Source organism: Myotis myotis, unplaced genomic scaffold (genome assembly GCF_014108235.1).
Source record: "Myotis myotis isolate mMyoMyo1 unplaced genomic scaffold, mMyoMyo1.p scaffold_m19_p_5, whole genome shotgun sequence".
Taxonomy (NCBI): domain Eukaryota; kingdom Metazoa; phylum Chordata; class Mammalia; order Chiroptera; family Vespertilionidae; genus Myotis; species Myotis myotis.
The window spans coordinates 13,544,347-13,568,576 of record NW_023416357.1 but is presented as its reverse complement, the minus strand read 5'-3'; the positions used below and the strand labels follow the sequence as shown (position 1 = coordinate 13,568,576).

The 24,230-nt window shown below is 40.9% G+C and overlaps 1 protein-coding gene across 3 annotated transcripts in view; it reads left to right on the top strand.

Annotated features, from left to right (window-relative positions):
- Nucleotides 1-24,230, top strand: part of CTNND2 (catenin delta 2) — a 795,027-nt gene that overhangs the window by 600,883 nt on the left and 169,914 nt on the right. The gene's annotated exons all lie outside the window — the stretch shown is intronic.

The following is a 24,230-nucleotide window of genomic DNA, read 5'->3' as shown; positions in this document are numbered from 1 at the left end:
AGTAACTGTTCTCTTATAGTTTGAAAAAAATAATGATGATTAAAGAGCCTGGTATCTGAATTATTGCTAAGAAGGGATATATTCTGGTTTATACTGTGGTTAACAACAGAGAACTTATCGTATTTAACAGTTTATTTCAGCTATAAAATATTTATGCCTACAAAGTCCCAAGGTTATATGGTATTAAATATTAAGGAACTTTTCAATTGTGAACATGAGAGAAAGCCTTTCCATAAACATAGAACTTTTGAGTTTTGTAAAATAGAGAAAATTGTCAAAGCCACCTCTTAGAGCTGTCAGGATTAATGAATTAGAACATGTAAAGCATTTTGCACATACCTTTCTTGGTATACATACGGACACAGTAAACATCAGCCATTCGCTATCATCCCTCACTTATAAAGCATGCAGTTTTACTTGTTGGAGTGCTAACAACATTGGTGTCCTCAACATGGGATTTTAGATTGCTCTTCTTGATTATACACATGGCTGTTCTGGGTGATATTTGGGTTCAACAAACTTTCCCATTCAAGCAAGTATTTTGCCAGTGGTTTGCAAGGTTGGCTCTCAAAAGTGGATGTTTTAATTATCTAGGATTCCACTGACCTCTGACTTGGCTCTAAAATGTTCTTATAGCTATGCTGATGAAGTCTGTGTGAATTTGTCTATTTAAGGAAGTACAGTACTCAAGCCGGAGTTATAAATATTTGTTCAATCTTGGTTCAAGACTCGCAGCATCAGCATCTTTTCTTAAAATGTACCTACACCCTTAAAGATTATTGTCATGTCTCTTTGCCATGATGGATTCTATTGAAAAACAACAAGCATTTTGGTCAAGCTCTACCACTCTAGAAATGGAAATCAGAAATGAGCATCTATAAGAACAGTCCAGTGTGAGACAAATCGCTTTAAGTAACAAAGTAATGACAAAGCCTTCAAAATATCTGCGCTGGCAGAAATCTGAGGGCTCCTGGAAACCGCAGGGCTCTGCTGATTTCTGCTTAGACACAGCGTCAGTGATGCACATCTAGCCAAAGCTGACTCCACTGCCTGATGCAAAAGGTAAAATGAGGCAGATGAATGCACCTCAGAGGGCCTTAAAGAGTCATGTTCATCTTCTGTACCAGCCTGTGGTCATCTGCCAAAGTGAGCTATTATGAGAGCTTGGAATCAGTGGACTCCCACAGAGCTGGGGGAATCCGGTGTTTTAGTACAGACAAGCCAATTTAACCTCAAGGTCATCCTTAGTTGTCTTTTCTCAAATGCTTTTGCATTTCTACAGGGTCAGGTATGTGCTACGCTTTAGACTTTTGCATGTGCAGGGTTGGCGTTAGCTGACCACACCCACACAGGCATGCTGATAACTAACACTAGTGCCCACTGTGATGGGTGTGCCCTGTTCTGAATTGTCGGACCGTATGTTCCTGACAGCTAGATATTAAAAGGGAAGTCCCTGACTTCCAAACATGTTCACATTTTGGAAACTTAACTAAATGAGCAGCAAGGGGGTCGATGGCTCTGGAGGGAGGAGCAGAGCATAAGAGTGAAGAGGCTTTCTTCATTTCTTCATTTCTTCATTTCTTCATTTCTTCATTTCTTCATTTCTGTTGTCACAAGCCCCCCCCCCCCCCCCAAATCCTTTTGGGAATTAGGCTGTATATGTATGCAAAAAATTTAAAAAGCGATGGTTTAAAAGTATCAAATATCACTTCCTTCATAATTCTCCAGTGGAACTAATACAGAGTTCAGCAAGGAGTAAGTACTGAGGACATTACAGGAGCCCCATTAGGACACAATGTGTATTAGCAAGTGCATGAAAACAAATGTGCTGAAAACATTATAGGGGGATAATGAGCTTTGAATACCTTTTTGGATATTTACAAACTAGGGTATTTTGTAAACAAACATTCAAAAGAACAATTTTAGTGTTTTTTTTTAATTAAGCATGTTTATAAACCAGATTTTAGATTAGATCTAGGTTCTATATACAGAGGAATCTAGAGTACCAAATTATAAGCAATAAAAGAAAGGAATGATATTGCATAGCTTTAAATTATTTACTGAGTATTCTTTGGCAAACTGTTTGAACAATAATGAAATATTAAAATTGAAGTATTTACATATATTTACATTCAACGCAAACATGCATGCTTTAAAAAACAGCTGCCTGTTTGCACTGCCGTATCTGTTCACAGTAGAATAGATAGTGCCCGTTAGGCCTTGCAATAAATAACTTTCTTCCTAAGCCATAATTGCTGTGAGATGATGATCAGAATTTTATTAGAATCCAGTTGAAGCCATTATATGCTAGCCATTACTTGAAATGCGCCAAAGCAAATAAACTTTGATTAGAAATGCTGCATGTCCTTTGGGCTTGACTAATATAATTTTTCTCTCTGTAAATATGGAAATAATCAACCTAAATTTTGAAATGCCCAACTAAAGATTTCACAGTGCTTTACAAATCATAATAAAACGGGTTTTATTGAACCATAAAACTTAATAAATAAGTTTTATTTTAGTTGAAAGCAAGAGTCCTTTTGATTTCTACTTCTTCAAGAATGGAGTGTATTCTTTGATCTAATGCTTCGCAGACCCAAATAGTCTTTCCTTTAATTAAGGAACCAGAGCTCACTTTACCTACTTCCCTTAGTAGTTTTAGGTTAGTTGTTTAGTCTCCAAGGCTCTGCTATAAGTTGAACTATGTTCCCCCAAAATTCACAGGTTGAAGTGCTAACCCATAGTCCCTCAAAATGTGACTCAGATGTAATAAGTTATGTTAGCATACTAGAGGAGAGTGAACCCTTAATCAGATAAGGCTGGTGTCCTTTTGGAAGGGGGAAATTTTTAACACAGATACGTACAGGGATAATGCCATGTGAAGATGAAGGCAGAGATCAAGGTGATGCTTCTACACGGCAAGGAACACCAAAGATAGCCCGAAAACCATCAGAAGCTCAGAGAGATGCATAGAACAGATTCTCCTCACAGCCCTCAAAAGAAACCAACCCTGGTGACATCTTGATTTTGGACTTGTAGCCTCCAGAACTGTGAGACAGTCAAGTTCCTGTTGTTTAAGTCATTCAGTCCGTGGTACTTAGTTATGGCAGCTCTAGGCAACAAATACAGACCTAAATCCAGACTGTGCATTCTCCTTTTCCCAGTAGTGAGCAAACACATTTACTGGTCATGGAAATAAAGCAATGCAAATAAATGTAAAACCATGATGGTTTAATAGCATCACTGTGTTTAAAATAAATGGGTCCCTATTGGTCTGATTTCTTAATTCATCTTCTTAAAGCAACTACTTGTGAAGGAATGGAAGCAGCAAAGGTGATAATTAGATACATTGCCTTCTTTTACTTTTTTCAATCAAAGTAATAGACATATGTGGTCCAAAAATAAAATAGTATGAAAATGCTTATAATGAAAATAGCAGTCCCCTGCCTCATCTGTCCTCCCAGATTCCTCACAGGCATTTGGCCTTAGCTTTTGTTTTGTTTTCCTTTATGGTTTTTTTTTTTTCATGGTTATTTTATGTATTTAAATAATATGTTTATTTTACTCTAAATCAATTATCATGGGCTTTTCATATTGACTTTCTATTATGATAGAGGAGAATTTTTTTTCCTTTTCATCATTCATGTCTTCTATTTCTTCTTACCAAAATGGTGGGATCATTGTCTTTGGTCCTTTTGCAAATTTAATCAGTAACTTTAAAGGTAAGTCTCCAGTTTTTTCATCTAACTCAGACTTTATCTCTTATCACTCATTTTGTAAGATCAGGGTGTTAGTTCTCCTATGCTTTCACCCTTCATATTCACAACCTCTGTCATCATACTTGACCTTTATATTGTTATGGTTTATTGCATTTGCCATCTCTTCTGTTACCATTGTCAATCTTCCAGTATTTTCTGTAGCTTGATTCAAGGACTTGAAAGCCAGAGACAAGCCTTTGCATTATGGTAGAAGGGCAGATCCAGGTGGGACCCAACAGTCACATTACCCCCGACCACCATGGATCCCGTGTGATGCCTGACAAAGGAGTACATTTCTAGCATCATATCTGAGTGGATCCTCCACCAATTATGATGCCTTTCAAATCACCTTTGTCCATGATTTCAATCATCATCAATTCCAAAGATTCTCACTACCACAATCCTCTGTTTGGGGCAGATTTGGCTGATTGCTCTCTAGACTTGCTGCACAGCTCTCCTGGTTTGGAACTTCTGTCTCTGAGATTCCATACCCTCCTCTTTCATGGTTTACTCTCTTATAAGTTTCTTTAAGAAAGCTGCTTAGAAGATGAAATTGTGAAAATGTCTGTATTGCATCTTCATACATGACTGATATTGGATATAGGTGGATAGATATTTATTTTCTAGTGAATATTTTATATAATTTAATTTTAATCTTGATACTATAAAAAGCCTGTGATGATATATCTAGGTTTATGCCGTTTAAAAAGGTCATTGGTATCAGATACTTCCAACTTAAAGAGTCATGGCCTTCAGTGTCAGAAAATTGTCTTGTTATTTTGTTAAAAATTTGTCCATTTTTGTGTACTCTCTGGAATTATTGTTTGTTAGATTTTGAACCTCATGGATTTTTCCTCTATTAAATTTTCTTATATAATTTGGAGCCCTTTGCCTTTTTGTCATACATTCTGAGAGATTTTTCAAGTACCCAACATTTTCCTCAATTTATCTATGAGGGACTTTGGGAGGAATCTAGGGAGATATCATCATCATTATTTCTGTACTTATAAAATGCTGTGCTATTTTTAATAACCTCTGTTCTTATTTTATAAATATAAACTATTCTTGAATTTCTGTAAGGATGTTATTTAGAACTGAGATTTGGTTTTCTCTTTATCATGAATCATCTCACTTTTCTCTGGTGTCATTTTTTTTCTACTTGGCTTTATAGGAGTCTTTCTCATTTTTGCAGGTTTCTTTTAAAGGTGTAGAGACCCTCAGTTCTCTCTTCATTTTTAAGACAAGAGAAATAGAGGGTTTGAGCTTTGTGCACATTGGTGAAGCTTGTTCATTGTGAGCTCAACTCCAGGTGAGCAGGTAGGTGAGCTTGTGTGCTGGGGAGTCCTTGAAGTATCCAAACGAGGAAAACTTTTCTCTAATGCTCAGATGTCCACATAGCTTTTTACTTCTCTCCCAGTGCATTCAACCTCTTTGGAAATATTCTTCTGAGTTGTTTATTTGTGTGGCCTGGAGGGAGGAGTCAGTTACTTACTGGCAGCTAGATGTTCTTGCCACCTAGGTAGGAGTAGAGAATGAGAAGGTGGGCCATTGTTTGCTTCAATCAGTCACCCTTCCATAGCCTCCCTTCTCATTTTTACATACTCATGCCCATCTTTCTGAGCATGAGTCTTTCCTGTCCACCAGGTCAGCCATCCCTCATTGGGTCATCAGGACAGAGGCTCCTCTCTGCATATTGAGCCATATTGGCCTCCCCTTAGTTTACCTGCCAGCTCACCTCCCTCTGTTTTTGTATCATGCAGAAATGTGATGAAATTTCTCATCTGCTGAATTATTCCTTCCATTGTCTTCTTTATTCCATTATGTTCCTAATAAAGAATATATTCCCTGCATGAGTTTTGAACAGTTTGATAAGACAAAGTGTAAATAGTACTACATACTACCTCTGTTGCTGATAGAAGCCCCTTTGGAGGCATTGCTTTAGGTCTGTTAGCCAAGTATAGGCTTACTATTTCAAACGGAGTCCTGGGTGTAATGTTAATTAAATATCTTCCATGGAAGGAGACATTGGAACAGAGAAGCATTTCCCCACTAACATCTTCCAGTCTGTTTTTTCCCTCTTATCCTATTTGCTATGATTGTCCCAAGGCCTGGCTCACATCTCCAAAGCAAGAGCTCAGCATTTTGTCTAGATAGCCTTTCCTTCATCTTCCTGAGGCCTTTTGGTGATGACCTGGAATCCTGGTGGGCTTGTTACTTATTATACCAAGAGGTGCTGAAGTGGGTCAAAGTAGCACATTATTTAAATCAAGTCCAGGGTCAATGTACTCCCAAGATTTAAAATTTAAAACCCAAATATTTCTTATCCCAAATGTCCAACATAGCATATCAGAGGTTCTGCAATAAGTTTTAACAGCATGATAAAGATACAAATGACTTAGAGACAACCAGTAATGAAACACCAGCAATGTAGAGATGCTCTGAATTTTTTTTTTCAGTTTTTTTTTTAAATATATTTTATTGATTTTTACAGAGAAGAAGGGAGAGGGATAGAGAGTTAGAAACATCGATGAGAGAGATCGATCAGCTGCCTCCTGCACGCCCCCTACTGGGGATGTGCCCGCAACCAAGGTACATGCCCTTGACCGGAATCGAACCCAGAACCCCTCAGCCTGCAGGCCGACGCTCTATCCACTGAGCCAAACCGGTTTGGCGTGATGCTCTGAATTTTAATGTAAACCCCACCAAATATCAAATTTCCAAGGAGGAATTAAAAATCAAAGTCCAAATCCACTTTTATGTTGAAGCTCAAAGACATTAAAGTTCAAAGGAATTAAACTCTAAAAATCAATATCTCTTCACCATTGTGTTTAAGTTCAAAGTCCACAATTTTCAAGTTAAAAAACCATTTTTCCAACTATTTTATTCTGCACAGTCTTTACCAGAAGGATTCTCTGGACCTCTTTGAGGTCTGATTTCTTTCAAAAATGGGGCTGCCTCACACTGGAGTTGGTGCCATACTTTCAGGGCCTCAAAAGCTGCATTATTTCAGTGTCAACTCCCACTTAACTCACTGTTCAAGGGTGTTCAGGAACCCTGGCCCATGACCATCACCTTCAGAAAAGAAGCCATCCCAAACCCTAAGAGTAGTTACCCTAGGCACATATATACCCAGAGACCAGTTCTAGCTGAGGCCATGGCAGCCACTCAGCTACGTCTGCATTGGTTACCTATTGCTGCTACACCAAATTGTCACATATTTAGCAGCTTAAAAAATGCAAATTTATTTTTCCCCAGTTTTGGAGGTTAGAGGTCCAACACAAGTCTCACTGGGCTAAAATGAAAATGCCAGCAGAGCTGTGTTCCTTTCTGGGGACTTTAGGAGACAGTCCTTGCCTTTTTCAGCGTCTAGAGCAGTGATGGCGAACCTTTTGAGCTCGGCATGTCAGCATTTTGAAAAACCCTAACTTAACTCTGGTGCCGTGTCACATATAGAAATTTTTTGATATTTGCAACCATAGTAAAACAAAGACTTATATTTGATATTTATTTTATATATTTAAATGCCATTTAACAAAGAAAAATCAACAAAAAAAATGAGTTCGTGTGTCACCTCTGACACACGTGTCATAGGTTCGCCATCACTGTTCTAGAGGCTGCCTATGTTTCTTGACTAGTGACCCACTTCCACTGTCTTCCAAGCCAGCAACATTGCGTCTCTGATGAATCTTCCATGGTCACATTTCCCTTGGGCTGCTGCAAGGAAGGGTTCTCTGCTTTTAACGAGCCATGGGATTAGATCGGGCCCACCTGGAAAATCTGGAATAATCTCCAGGATAATCACCCATCTCGACATCCTTACATTACATCTTCACAGGCCCTTTTGCTCTATAAGGTAACATACTGACAGGTTCTGGAGATTGGGATGGGGACACATTTGGAGGCCCATTATTCTGTCATCCACAGTATCAGCGGGAAGATGAGTAGATCTCCTTGGATTTAGTCACTCAGGTGAGGCCAGTCTGATGGTGCCTGGCTTCCAGAGTCCACAATCTGTGAGCTTAACTGAACCAGGAGAAAGAGTCCCAGCAAATGGTTATGCCTTTTGGTATTAGGCATTCACCAGGTACAGAGAAAATGAGTCCATCCATGCATATTGTCTATTCTTTAGGAAAATGGAATTACAAATATAGTTGTCATCTTGCAACATTTAGAGGCTGGCACCCTCTTTGCTGCAGGGAGTGTGTGACACGACTTCCACTATTGCCTGTTAGCAGGCATCCCTCCATCCTGTGTTACAACAGCTATTTCTCTGCTTTGTACTGTGAAGTCATGAGATCACCTGTCCTACAAAGGCTGCAGAATCACCTCAACAGACTCAAACCTGAGGCTGCTCTTGGCGTTACAGAAACCTGTGCTTGTTCGTGCTCAGGCCCCGAGGTCCTCATCTTCCAGTTCCCCCTTTTCACTGCTGTGATGGGATGTTTCTATGGCTCGTTTCCCTCCACTAGTCCCCTGTAATTTTCCAGAAGGCTCAGTTGAGTTTCTACCTGTTGAACCTTCTTACTCAGGTAGACACTCTGCTTTTGAATGTATGTAAGGATAGCAGTTTGCTGGAATGCAGTCCTGCCTGCCCTTCACTGTCCCTTTGCTCTCCTACCTGGAAACATTGGTCTAGTGGCATCATGCATTTCTAACACCCCTCAGGATTCCAGATTGGAGTTGGCAAATTTTTCTGGATTGAGTCAGATGGTAACTATTTTAGCTTGCTGGCCACAGGGTCTCTGTTACAATTCAGTTCTATCGATATTGGGTGAAAACAGTAGTAGATAATATGTAGACAAATGGGCATGGCTATGTTTCAATAAAACTTTTTGTATAAAAGCAGATGGCTGGCCCCCAGGCCATAGTTTATAGAACCCTCTATTGCACCCTCTCTTCCATAGCCTAGTTCTGAACAAAATGATGGTGGAAGCCACATTATTAACCCATTCCAGTAATTACTAGTACTGTTGGAGGCCAGTTTCTAGGCCTGTTTGCCAAGAATTAGGCAGAGGTATTCACCAATGCACAGGCAGCAGTTGGGTCAGGGCAACCCTTAGGACACATCCCATGGAGATCAGGAGAACTGGTGTTCCTGGGGGCCAATCAATCCCACGAGGAGCAAAGACAAGTTGAGCCAAGCCATGCATGCCCACAAATGACTTGGGTAAGTCCCTCTATCTCCCAGGGGAAGAATGAGGGAAAGGGTGGGAGAAGCCTGTGTTACATTAATTATGCTTCATTCACAGGAGGAAACAGCAGGCCTGGGGAAGAATCATTCCCCAGCAGCCAAGTGCTATTAATTCTAATGGGCCCCTGGAGGGGGAAAGAGAATTGTTTGTGTTTGGTCTGCTTCTTGGCCCCTATTCATCTTGTAATCAGCTATGCATTTCACACATTCTTTATAGAGATGTCTGTGTTAGGGTTATCTCTTTATAGCAGGTAGCTCAGTTATGCCAAATGCAGAGGGCAAAAACCAACAATCCTCAGCACTAGATCTGATTCTTAATTTTCTCCCAACCAGGCCAAGTCTAATCAAATTAAGAAATTCAAACCATTAACTTCCTGTCCACCCCCACTCTTTTTTAAAATTATATTTCTTTATTGATTTCAGAGAGGAAGTGAGAGGGAGAGAGAGATAGAAACATCAATGATGAGAGAGAATCATTGTTCGGCTGCCTCCTGCATGCCCCCTACTGGGAATCAAGCCCACAGCCCAGGCATGTGCCCTTGGCCAGAATCGAAACTGGGACCCTTCAGTCTGCAGGCCAACGCTCTATCTACTGAGCCAAACCGGCTACGGCCACCCCCACTCTTATTCCTAGAGATTGAAACAGCTCTAGGCTGTGTGTCTAACCCAGCCGTGGGCAAACTACGGCCTGCGGGCCGGATCCGGCCCGTTTGAAATGAATAAAACTAAAAAAAAAAAAAAGACCGTACCCTTTTATGTAATGATGTTTACTTTGAATTTATATTAGTTCACACAAACACTCCATCCATGCTTTTGTTCCAGCCCTCCGGTCCAGTTTAAGAACCCATTGTGGCCCTTGAGTCAAAAAGTTTGCCCACCCCTGGTCTAACCCATTCAGTCATTAAACCAATATTAGTTGAGTGTCTACTATGTGGCAGCGAGTTTGAGGTGCTTAGAATATAGGAGTTGAATACCCAGGTACCTTCTAGCTGTAGACCACTCCTAGAAACCTCTTCCTAATTGCCAATGTGGTGGTGCCTGTGCGCCAAGGAGCCAGATGGAGAAAGTGAGAAAGAAAGGGCACAGTTGGGAGGGGTCTTGGATTTCAATTAACTTATATAAAAAGAAGTGAACTATATGAAGACATGAAGTGTAATTTCAATATCCATTAGCAGAACCATTGTGGAATGTTTCATGTTTAAAACTCAGAGACCTGCCTTCCTGGAGGTTGTGTGCAGTGGACAAGATTGACAATAAATCTATAATTTCAAGGACTGGCAAGTGCTATGACAACAAATGAAGCAGGCTAAGGAGATTAGAAAGTGATGGGATTGAAGTTCAATTTAAAATAAATGAAAAGACCTAAATAATGGTGCGTTAACTTAGATGTGAGTTTCTTTCTTTCGCCCATAAATAAAGTATAGAGGTCAGTGTTCTAGGGTGATAATGTCTCTCTGTCCCATCGTCAGAAACCCAGCCTCCTTCCAGTCACAGATCACACTTCCCTAGGGCGTGGCTCTCTTATTAATGACCAAGATTGTGGCACCTGTGTTCCAATGAGCAAGACATTTTGATATAAAATATTTTTAAGGGAGTTGTAGTTTATGCTAGTTTATACTAGGATTCTGGTAAGAGACTTGTTGACTGTGTACATCAATCTTGTAAGCCTTCTTGACTACAGCTGCCAGAGAGTAGGGCACCGGTGGATGTTTCTAGAACTGATATGTCACATTATTTCCTGTCTTTTATATTCTTACTAGAGGCACGGAGCAGGATCCCTCAGCCTGGCCTGTGCCCTCTCACAATCCGGGACCCCTCGGGGGATGTCGGACTGCCAGTTTTAGCCCCTGCCACTACTCAGTAGTGGTAGCGCTGCTGTGGAGGCGCCAGTCGTGAACCCGGTGTCTGGCTCCCATTGGTCAGCTGAACAGTGCTCCCGCTGTGGGAGTTCACTGACCAACAGGGGGAAGTTCCTGCATGGAGTGTTTGCCCCCCTGGTGGTCAGTGCACATCATAGCAACCAGTCAACCAGTTGTTAGGTTGTCTGTTCGGTCATTCGGTGGCTTAGGCTTTTATATATGTAGGTTGTTCCCCAACGTGCCTAACCTGAGAATCAAAGCGTTCTCTGCATTCTTAAGTCCCAAGAAGGGATAAACAAACATTCATGAACACCCACCTTTTATCAGCCATTGTGCTGGGTGCCCTGAATGCAGATTTAAAAGAAAGTGCTCAGTGTTTCAGCTATAGTTTGGTACATTCCCTAAACCAGTTTCCTTAGCCTGTCTGCCTTACACAGTGATTTTCCAATTCCCCCTAATCAAATCCCAGAGTTTTGGGCCTCGAATCTCGATGCCTGGGAATCTGCATTTTATCAAGGCCCTCTTTCTGTTCTCATGACCATGCTTGTTTGAGGAACATCACTTTCGATTTTCCCCAGGGCAACAGTAACCAGGGTAGGCATCTGAGTGGTGAGGGGTTAGGAGGCATGGATGTGTTTTGAAAGATGCCTAAATCATTTGTTGCTGATAGTAGCTAAAGTATCTAAAAAAATGTGACTCATTCGTCATATTTACATCTTAGAATGAATTTAAGGTGACCTCTTATTAAAGTGTGCTTGTTTAAATGAGAGATAAAAAGTGGAGTGACTTCTAGCAAATGTGGCAGAAGGTGCCTACAACAATCCCCTACTGACAGCCAGCAGTAAGCAACTGTTATTGATGGTACAGTTCACTGGGGTGGGGCTTGCAACGATCATAGTCCTCAGCTTCCCTACAGTCCTCTTGGGGTTTCATCAGAACCTCAGTACACCCATCCCAGCATATTAAATGTGGTGTCATCAGGTTGTTTGAGGCCATCTTCATTTTTACTCTCCATGATCACTGGTGCTGGCGATGTGAAGTGTACCTGTGCTTGCCTACAATTAAGTTCAGAGTGTGCCAAAATGTTGTAAAGGTTCAAAGAAAAGTATTGCCAAGAGCATTTTGTTCTGTTTTGTTATTTGCCTGATGGAAATGCACAGCGCATTTTACTCGTTAGATCTGACAATGCATAACCGATTTGTAGTTCTACTTTGTGACTCACTAGTTACAAGTTAATTAAAAACACTTTTCCCTAATTATGTTTGAGAGTTTGCTCTATTTGCTCTACAATTATCACAAAAATTACATTAACTAGTGTTAACGAACACAAACATGGAAATCCCTACTGGATCCTGGAGGAGAGAGGAGAATTAAAGAATGTCTGCATCTCCTGTCCAACACCTGGTTTCCTTTCCAACAGGTGTTTTTCTTTGTTATTCCTGATGAAATGTTCAAAATAACTTTCTTCCTTAGAGGGTGAAACTCAGTGTGGTGGGGAGAAACCAGCTTTGTTGGCTTCACTCAGTGACTCACTCTTCCAATGGGCTGTCCGTCATGACTGATGGTATATTTGCCATCACCGCCGCTGTATGCCAGTAGCTAGGTGTCCTCCCAAAGGAATTCACAGAAGAAGAATCTCCCTGAAATGATTTATTGACACAGGTATCTGTAGCATGTAACTGTTTTAAAAATATGGAAACTTAAGCGTAAGGACATTCAGCACTGCACATCCAGCAGTCCCAGGACAATCACATGTAGCACTTAAAATAATGGTACACATGATCCAAGGGAGCCACTTGCCCTACATATCATTTGGCTTTCATGCATGTTGAATTTTTTTTTTGAGAAAGTGGATTTTAATTCGTGAACTCAGTCCCATTTTCAAGGGGCATACCTGTCTGTTCACAAATATATAGGGTGTCCCAAAATTCATGCAAGATTTGAATTTTGCGTGAGCATTAACAACAAAAAATAAAAGCCTAATTTTACTTGGTTTATTGAATCAGATTCTAATATCTGTTGCCCTTTGATTTCAACCCCTTCAATTTGATAAGCATTACCAAGTACCAGTTATTCCCCAGGAGCAGGGACAATGAAGACCAATGAAGACCACGGCTTTGCGTATGTGCCAGCAAAGCTGTGGAGGCCATTTACCCGATGTGCTATTCCATACATAATCCTATATTGTATACTTTATGAATCAATAAAAAATTTATAATTTTTAATTATAAACCTGTGTTTTCTATCAAAATTACTTCTTGCGTCAATTTTGGGACACCCTATAGTTTCCAAAGCTTATTTTCACAGTTACTTAATTAAGAGCAAACATGAACAGGCACTCTGATGTGGTTTCCTATTACGGGGTGGCCCCCGAATTACAGTGGTTCGACTTAGGATTTTTTGACTCTTTGATGGTGTGAAAGCTATATGCATTTATAAGCGACCATACTTCGAATTGTGAATGTTGATCTTTTCTGGGCTAGCGATATGTGGTAGATACTCCCATGGTGCTGGGCAGCAGGGAGCCTCCGCTACAGTAGGACTCGTGATCATGAGAACACACAGCAGGTGCTCCATGGTGTGCTCGCTTGCCTGTGTTTTTTGGATATTGTGTTCAGAGCACGTTTAAGGTAGGCTAGGCTAAGCTGATGTTTCGTAGGTTAGGGGCATTAAGTGCATCTTTGACTCATGTTATTTTCAACGTAGGATGGATTTATCAAGATGTAACCCCATCATAAGTCAGTGAACATGTGAAATTTATTATTTAACCATATTTATATTCATAAGTATCAGTAGTAAAAAGGTGACTTCCATCCCTCATCTTTTGAGATTTTTTAAGATTAGGAAACATTGTCTTCCATCTCTTATTCTTCATTCAAAATTCTTTCCATCTCAATTGAGTGAGAGCAGTAATGTGCTTGGAGATCTAAGGCTGAGAAATAGGAATTCCAAGGTCAAAAAGCAGTTCAGTGATACAAAGAATTCTTGGATATTAACTGCAGCAGTTTTTGTTTTGTTCTAGTTCTTTGCTTTGTAAGTGCTTTCATAGTCTGGATGGAGTAGATGTTTAATTTTATATTGGTTCCAAGCATGGTTAGGGCAATGAAAGAAAAGAGTGAAAAGGAGAGAGAGAAGAAACGAAATACAGTTGCTTTTCTTTGGCAGTGGAGCCTCAGCTTCGGGCTACTTTTCCCAGACAGAGGTGAGCGGAGATGCCTTCCTCTTTGCTCTTGTCCCTGACGGCACCTACTGGTACATGTGATCACATATCCACACCAACAGGTGCATCGTGAGTTAAGGACATTCATAGGCTGGATGGTGTTAATTTGTTTTACCTTCCATGCCACTTTCAGGAGACTTCCTAATGCCTTGTTAAATAAATGAACAGGAAGTAGAAATTTGTGTTTAACACACAGTTGTGGTTATGCGATGAACACGGATCATTTAGGATTTTCAATCAGTTTGTCAATTTAATAATATTCTGCAAAACAGCCTTGGCTATTAACTTGGCTATTGGAGTGTGTAAACACAGATGTGATGTTTTATTGTCATTTATAAACTTCACATTGAGCATGACTAGGCATTTTTTTTAATCCTCACTCAAGAACATGCTTAGAAGAGGGGAAAGAGGGAGAGTAGAGGAAAGAGAGAGAAAGGCACATTGATCAGTTGCCTTCAGTATGTGTCCCAACCGGGGATCGAAGCCACAACCCAGATATGTTCCCTGATTGGGAATTGAACTGGCAACCTTTGGCGCACAGGACGACGCTCAACCAACTGAGCCACTCTGGCCAGACATGACTAGGTGTTTTTAACTTGAACCTGATGAAAATGAGATTGAAAAGAAATAGTCATGTGATCCCAGGATGAGAACTCTCCCAAAAGCAAGCCACAGCACTGCTTAAATAAGCCACACAATTTTCGAAAGGAAAGGAATACTTTGCAGTTTGCTGATGAACCTTCAAACACCAGGGTCTTAGTAAAAGTCCTTTTATCCCTTGGCATGTCTACATAGCTTTGCTAAAGCTTCCATTAGGGCTGTGATGTAATATAACACGATTTCAGTTGCTATGGAAACAGCTATATCTATGCAAATTACTTTTTAAAAAATTATTAGGCCACAAAAAGTCTGCCTGACATTAAATTTGCAAGGCCTCCAGCCCACAGCTACTCTTGGCATTGTGTCTCCCCTCTAACCATTCCCAATTTATTTATTTTTACTTTATTAACAATTTCTTCTTTAAAAATTAAGTATATTGGGGTGACATTGGTTAATAACATTATATTTTCAAGTGTACAATTCTGTAACACATCTGCATAATGCATTGTATGTTCACCACCCAAACGCTAGTCCTCTTCCGTTACCTACTTTACCCTCTTTACCCTCTTCTGTGTGCCCCATCCTTCCCCTTTGGTAACCACCATACTGTTGCCTGTGTCTATGAATTTTTTTGTTTTGTTTCTTCATTTGTTGCTTTCTGTTTTATATCCCATGTATGAGTGACATCATATGGTTCTTATCCTTTTCTGTCTGAATTATTTCACTTAGCATAATTTTCTTAAGATCCATGAGGTTGTTGCAAATGGCAATATTTCATTCATTTATTTGCCTGAGTAGTATTCCATTGTATATATGTACCACATCTTCTATATCCAGTCATTCATTGAATGACATTTAGGTTGTATCCATGTCTTGGATACCATGAATAATGCTACAATGAACATAGGGTACATATATCTTTATAAATAAATGTTTTCAGTTTTGGGGGCTGGTACCCAGGACAGGGATATCTGGGTCATATATAACCCAGTTTATTTTGCTGTTATCTGTTTTATGCAAATACTGTTGAATCCTTGGGAGGGAGTACTTGCAGGAGGTAAGTTGAAGGAGCTAAGTTGAGGGCAGTCACCTGCATCAGAGTTTTGAGGGCATCTCTGTGCTGTAGAAGAATAAATTTACCTACATGTGGATGGGGAGGAAAGAGACTGAAGTTAAGGAAAATCTACTTAAAATGCCAACTATCTCCCATTCGTCTCTCTCTTCTGAAAAATAAAAGGCACTAGCATGCACACACAAGCATGCACACCCACACATAGGTGTGCACAAGCTTACATAGGCATGCTTACATACAGATGTAAGCATGCCTGTGCCATGCAGGCATACCCCCCCACCCACACACACACGCAAACATGCACACACACACACAGGCATGCTTACATACTCACATCATTCAAGGAGCCGCTGGGTTTGTCGCACATTTATGTCCCTCACACAGCCCTGCTCACCAGGCACAGGTCTGCATTAGAGTTGCTGTGCCTGGTTTCCTTTGTGTATCTGTTTCACACACTGGGCTTAGCATGAACCTCCACGGTGCTCTCACAGGCTTTGCAGTTCTACTGGACGCCACTGCTCCCCTGGGCACAGCGTGCACTGCTCTGATGGTTGTTATGGTCTCACCTGCTGCTCCCTGGGCAAAGTGCCCCCACAGGTGTCTGCCCTGAGCCCCCAGGAGGCTGCGCTAGGAGGCAGTTTGTGGCCCAGAGAGGGAAAATGGCCCACTGCCCTTTGCATTACAATTCGTTCTGGAGTCCCTGAACAGTGCTGCTTATGCCCCAGGCATTACAAAAATAGCTTTTTCCATCTTTCCCTGGTGCCTTTCTGGTTGCTGGGCTGGAGACATATTCAAGTCATGGCTCCCATTCTGGCCCTTGAGGCCACGCTCCCCGTTACTGCATCCTGCTCACGGTACCTGGCGGCTGCTTTTCACTCACTAACGGCAGTTCTCTCCTTGGAGATTTCCTGCCCCATTTGTCAGTCACTGCCTAGCTCGCCTCCCTCGTCAGACACTTGCAGGTCCCCACAGTGCACAGGGCAGGAGTTCTTCCCCAGAACTACGTTCTGCGCCAACATACTAACAGCCTCTGCCAGCCCCCGTCTCCAGGCTGCCAGGAGAGCTCGGTCCTGTCCCAGCTCAGCAGAGGACAGAAGTGTCAGCTCAGACGTGCCCCGGCCTCCCCGCTGCACAGGAACTCTCTTTGATTCGTCAGTTTACATCCTTACCAGTGTGCACATTTCACTTTGGTTCTCTGAGGAGCCAGCTCACTCTCCATGTGAACTGGACCAAAAGGTCATCAAAAGTTAACTGGTTCAATTCCAGGTCAGGGCACATGCCCAAGTTGTGGGCTTGATCCCCGGTAGGGCCATGCAGGAGGCAACCCATCAATGTCTATCACAATGATGCTTCTCTCTCTCTCTCTCTCTCACCCCTTCCCCCTTCCTCTCTCTCTAAAATCAATAAAAACATATTTAAAGGAAAAAAGAAAGTCTCCCCAGCTGAGCCCTTAGGGACCAGACTTGGTGAAGGGACTCGTGTTACCTGCCTGGGGGATCGGGGGCATTGACAGATGGGCCCACCCCCTTGCAGGCACCAGGATGCAGAGGTCCCCCACTGTGGCAGGCACACGAGCATCATTTATGCTCCAGTGTGTAAAATGTAAAAGTGAGTTCTCAACTAGTCACAGTTATCTTTTATCTTTCAATGCTTAAATATTAAGTTAGAATTCTACCTTCACAATCAACATGTTACATTTTAAGCCCCCATTATCCTACTTTCTTTGCTAGTAACATAATTAGTGCCCTATGCTCAGCCTTCTTTCTGTGGTCAGTTATTTCCTTCAGGAATAGAGTCCTTAATTCATTATTCCCAGCAAGTGAAAGTGTCTCATTGTCACTACCCCTACATTCATGTTATAAAGCAGAGATTTGATATCATCTCCCTCTGTTGTGAACATTAACCCATCAGCTCCTTGAGGCAGAGACAGTGTCATAGTCATCTTTGTATCCATGATGCTTGCTTGACCCAGCACATAGTTGGAGCTCGATAAATCCCTCCTGGTTAATTCGTTGGAAACTCTATTCCAGTCTCCCCCTTACTGAGCTGCATATCCACTAGTAAGTCTCAGACATACTCATCGGCTAATAACCAACCACTGTTCTGTCTTCCTTTTCGTTTCCTGAGAGGAGGATTAGAACTGTGGCAGACTTGCTTGTCTTCACTGACTGCTCATTCGTCTCTGACTTCATAGTGAGAACTTGCTGTGTGTCATCCAGGGCGGCAATCTGTTAACACCTCTGTAGTCAATACCAGGATACTATTGCAAGGATTCCAATGGCAATGAGATATCTCGCTTCCATGTCAAACAATAAAAACCCAGCTTGAATTCTAGGCCAACTTTTGTGTTTCTCACTTCTTGCTTTTCTGCTTTATTTCCTTCACTACCACCTCTACAACTTCCACCACCACCACAACCTCCACTACCTCCACCACCATCACCACCACCATACCAGTAGTTACTAGGAATTAATGTGTTACCTTATATACATTTATCTGATATAAACAATGTGACACAATTTCCCAATTAATTTAAATATGGCTTCCTATAATGGAATTGAGGATACTTCCATCAAATGATATGATTTTGTCATCACAAACCATAATTCATCCAAATAAATAATTGATAGTGCTATCTTATTATTATCATTAAGAACTCCATCACAAAGGGTTTTTCTGCAAAATGTTTTTCAGGATTTAAATGGATGATATAAACATCTCCATTTAATAGTAAATTTTATGTAGTTTAATGAGGGCATATTGTATATCTAATAGCTCTGAACAAAATTAAAAGAAATGATACCCCATAAAATCTCACTTTCCCTAAATATAATTTTGGTCTCCAGGAAATAAAAAGTAAAAGCTGTTCTTAATCATTTGCAATGCATAGATTTTATACATATATTATTTGTATATTTTTATTAATTTTTCTTTACAAAACTTGAGTCTCAAATAAGTAGTACCTTAGATCCTTGAATAGATGAATTTTTAGCCTGGTTTGGGATAAATAGAGGTGGTAAGAAGAGTTAGTTATTGTGATACTTCAAGCTGGGAATGATGTGGTATTTTAAGCTAGAAATAATGAATCTGAGTCATGATAATAGAGACTAATTAGGATGCTACCAATCCTGAGCTCCCCTTAGGGCAAGTTGCGCTTCACGGAGTGGTATGGAGAGGGGTAGAAATCACTTGCTCGGTAAGTAGGAGCTCGTTCCATGAGAGTTCATCCTGCTTTTCAATCACATCCATGCAACTGCCCTCAACCTACAAACATAATACAACGGATATATTTAGTCAAGTGGCTGTCTAGCGCTCTATGCCCTTAGACTCTGGCAACAGAGAAAAGAGTTTGCCATTGAAATAGTGTGTAAATGTTAATATCCCTTGCCAACAATGTGTATGTCTGTCGGCTGCAGGTTCCCAAAGCCTGTTTACACATTCTATTTATAACTGTTAAAGCTTGCTGCCTACAGGACACAAGGTAGGAGAATCATGTCAGTGGGAAACTATAACAAAGACAGATGTCACCTGGATTTTAAAAAGCAGGATTAGTAATAGAAAACAAATGAATTAAAAGATGACATTAAAAAATGAAAGGGGTTGGGGGCTGGGTAAAAAAAAGGTGAAGAGATTAAGAAAAAAAAAAAACTAGTCATAGACAACAGTGTGATGATAGCCAAAGTGAAAGGGGGGTTGAGGTAGGTGGAAGAGGGCAAAGGGAGATAAATGGGGATGAAAAGAGACTTTTCTTTGGGTGATGGGCACATGGTGCAGTATACGGATGATGTTTTATGAAGTTGTACACTTGAAACCTGTATGGTTTTGTTAGGTAATGTCACCCCCAATAAACTTAATTTTATAATAGTGAAATAAAGGGATCAGTAGACTAAGGGTTACACAAAATAAAGATTGAAAGTAAGAAAAATAGATAATGATTGTAGTCATTAATGCTAGTACTAATGCCTTCTAAATTTTTCAGGGTCTTCACAAGTTTGCAACTTTTAGTAGCTTCATTTATGTGCTGAGTACCATGCATGGCCCAGCTGGGAAACAGAATATCAAAACATGTGAACTGACTTTTCAGGAAACAGCATGCAAGCAGCTAATGTGCTCACAAGGAGTTTAATTAAGAGGAAGGCCAGTGGGAAGGAGACAGCGTGTTTTGGCTTAGTCTCTGGAGATGAGCATGATTGCTGGCATGCAGTGCTGGGCGGGGCCACAACACAGGCACTGCTGGTGAGGGGGCGGGGGCCTGGCTTTCGTGGAGAGCAGCTGGCAGGCTGCCTCACTTTTCACCCAGCCCTTAGGGTTTCAGGAATGGGTATTGAGGAGCTATTTAAAAAATCTTCAGAGCAAATGAGTTAATATGTATGGAAAAGATTTTTAAAAATCACAGTAAGAGCCACTGTTATGAAAAAAAAAAAAATGCATTAGAAACAACCTAAATGTCCATCAGTATGCAATTGGATGAAAACACTGCATCAAAGAGAACATTACGAGGCATTAAAAATTAAGATGCAGCTAGACATCTGTTGATACCAAAATGTATCCATGGCACACAAATGCAAAGAGCGAGTTAGCCAGCACGTGCTGTGGTTTATTTCTGTAAAGTGACACGTGATTGTATGATAAGCATAGAGACGTACAGCAGCTTTCCCCCAAAATCTGATGATCTTTGGGTGGATTTTTTTTTTTACCTTATTCTTTGTCCCTTTTTAATAGACTGATGGTTTTCAGGTTGCCATGTGTTAATGCTATAATCAGAAAAGATACTATTATTATCTTAGAAAACTTTAAAATATGTACCGAACCATGCATTGTGGGGTGGAGGGGAAGCTTAACATATGATAACAATTAACTATAATGTAAAAGGTAATTTATTTTATGTGCTGTATATTCACATGGAGAAACTGCTAATTTCAAAAAAAAGAGACACATTCTGAAATTTGGTTTGAGATAGACAAAGCATAGAAATTCCAAAGCGTCGGCAGAAAGACTCAATGACAGTTGCCTTCAATTCTCGGGAAATAATGTACTGTTTATACTAACCTAAAGGTTAGTCAGCAGATAAATGCATTACATGTGCTCAGCACATGCAACAATACCTCTGAAAGTCACTCTATCCATTCTGTAATTTTACTGGAAGAAGTGCTGTCAAATGTCACATAGCATTTGAATAAGCAAGAGTGTCGCTTTTCCTAAATTGTTTTCTGAAAATCCTCTTACCCTTTACATTCCAGTCATAATAGAGGCTTTATCATTATGCATGCTTTGCCACACTCTGGCTATTTTGTGACTGCCTTGATTCTGGAAATACCTAAAATAAGTGATTTTATTCCCTCATGTAGTTTGTTCTGCTTACAGTTCCTGAATGCATGCCATAATGATCAGCCGAATGACTCGTTTTTATTTGTCCTCAATCAACCCAATGATGGGCCTAAAACAGATGCTATTAAATGAGAACTGTGGATAGGTTTTTCATTAACAACCATAATAAAAGGAGAACTTTAACATTCAGATTACCTGTGAGATATAAATATTTAAATAAAAACCTCAGCAACTAACAGAAGAGGCACCAGCTCAGACTCAAAAGAAGTCGCGCTTTAACAGTTTGTGCAGCTGAACTTTTTATAGTGCTTTTCTTCTTTGTGCCAAACTGCCTTCTCCACTAGACTCTAGGTGTAAGTGTGCTCAGGACCAGCCTGGGCATTCAGATCTTTATTTAAACTCTATTTCTGTGACTTTCATCAAGTCCTGCAGCTTTAAATACCATCTCAATGTGGAGGGCTCTCAATCTGTCTCTAGTGCCGTGCTCCAGACTCATACAACGGCTGCCTCTGGGCATCTCTGTTGGCTGTCTCCCTGGCACCTCAAAGTTCCCACATCCAAAACTGCAAGGCTCATTTCCCGCCAGGCCTCCTCACCTCTGTAGTTCAAGGCCAGAATGTCTCCATTTCCCCCCACCCTATAGCTAATCCATCTGCCTGGCCAGACATGGTGTGCCAGACTTGACCACTTCCATCTCTGCTGACCTGGTTATTTCTCCCCTGGAATTTGGAGGGAGCCTTCTAACTGGTCTGCGCACATCTTACCTCATCTCAGCCCATTGTCTGCTGGAAGCTTCCAGACTGCTGTCTTTAAAAACCAGCTGTCCTTTTGGGGTGATGGAAGTGTATTGGAACTAGATAGACGTGATGGTTGTGTATCATTGCGAATATATGAAGTGCCACTGATTTGTACATGTTAAATGGTTAATTGCATATTACGCAAATTTCATCATAATTTAAAAAAAGATTTAAAAAAGTTACTCTTGTAATTGGGTGACCAATTGGGAATTTGTCTGGCACTTTGTTAGTGCTGTGGATGCACCAGGAAGGAGTGAAGCATTATAAAACATGTTATGACAGTTACCTGCTTAATGATGTCCCACTGCCCTTATAGATAAAACAGAAACTTTGTAGCATGTGCCCTCTGCTTACACACCCTATTCAGCATTTCAGGAGGACATGTAGGGCACACTCAGCTGAGATTCTGGGAGGATTTAATGAAGGGCCTCATTCCCAAGGTGTGGGCAGAGCTAAAGCACTGAGCCCGTGCAGTCAGGTGGCTGGTGACTGTCATCAGTGGAAATAGTGGAAGGACACAGTATTTCCAGAGCCCAGGAGATCAGGAGCCATGGAGAGTGGGCGTCATCCCAAGAGGTGTAACGGATGTGGAGCGTCAGGACCGAAAACATCTCAGCTCTCTCTCCTCCTGTCCTGTTCTGTCCTCTCCCACTGACTCCTCCATTGGCTGAACCCAACTGCAAGCTGGAGGGGTTGGGTGCCTGGCGGATTCAGCACAAGGGCATGGCATTTTATCAAGGGCAATGAGAGTCCTCACCACTGTCTCCCCAGCTGTGCAGAGGGATTGCACCAAAACTGCCCAAGGTTTGAGGACTTGAACCCTTAGGTGGCTTGCTCATACTAAGTCTGGGAAGAGTCCTGCTAAACCAGCGGTTCTCAACCTGTGGGTCGCGACTCCTTTGGGGGTCGAATGACCCTTTCACAGGGGTTGCCTAAGACCATCAGAAAACACACATATAATTACATATTGTTTTTGTGATTAATCACTATGCTTTAATTATGTTCAATTTGTAACAATGAAATTGGGGATCACCACAACATGAGGAACTGTATTAAAGGGTCGCGGCATTAGGAAGGTTGAGAACCACTGTGCTAAACAGTCAAAGTGTGTCTACTGAATGGATGAATAATCAAATAAATGAACACTCAAAGGATTGAATGAAGTTGTTGGGTCGTGTTGACATGAAAGTATAAAGATCTCTATTATAAAGCTCACTAGTCACTTTGATCATAGCAGATAACTTTTCTGTGTTCATCAGAACAAGTCATAGTGGAAGAAGCTGACATTGATGAACTCACTTAAATTCACCAGGGCTAGGATATAATAACTGCCACTGTTTCTTCACTTTGGCTACTTAAAAAACACACAAAAATACTGGTGACAGAGCCATCTGCAGACCACTTACATCAGAATTTACAGAAATAGAGCCTGTGCAGAGGTATTTTTTCTTAATTTCCCCATGACTGATAGGATGACTACCATTCTAATATAAAATGACGATTGCACAAATGATGAGTATCCTTTCGATTGTTAAGAAATATATATTTTTTATTAAATCTTTATTGTTCAGATTATTACATTTGTTTCTCTTTTTTCCCCCCATAACTCCCCTCCTTCCAGTTCCCAACCCACCCTCCGCCCTCACGCCCCACCCACTGTCCTCATCTATAGGTGCACAATTTTTGTCCAGTCTCTTCCCACATCTCCCACACCCTTCCCCCCCCAAGAATAGTCAGTCCATTCCCTTTCTATGTCCCTGATTCTATTATAATCACCAGTTCATTCTGTTCATCAGATTATTTATTCACTTGATTCTTAGATTCACTTGTCGATAGATGCATATTTGTTGTTCATAATTTGTATCTTTACCTTTTTCTTCTTCTTCCACTTCTTACCTTTCAGCATTTCATATAATGCTGGTTTGGTGGTGATGAACTCCTTTAGCTTTTCCTTATCTGTGAAGCTCTTTATCTGGCCTTCACTTTGAATGATAGCTTTGCTGGATAAAGTAATCTTGGTTGTAGGTTCTTGCTATTCATCACTTTGAATATTTCTTGCCACTCCCTTCTGGCCTGCAAAGTTTCTGTTGAGAAATCAGCTGACAGTCGAATGGGTATTCCCGTGTAGGTAACTGAGTTTCTTTCTCTTGCTGCTTTTAAGATTCTCTGTTTGTCTTTTGCTCTTGGCATTTTAATTATGATGTGTCTTGGTGTGGTCCTCTTTGGATTCCTTTTGTTTGGGGTTCTCTGCACTTCCTGGACCTGTAAGTCTATTTCTTTCACCAGGTGGGGGAAGTTTTCTGTCATTATTTCTTCAAATAGGTTTTCAATATCTTGCTCTCTCTCATCTTCTGGCACCCCTATAATTCTGATGTTGGTACGCTTGAAGCTGTCCCGGAGGCTCC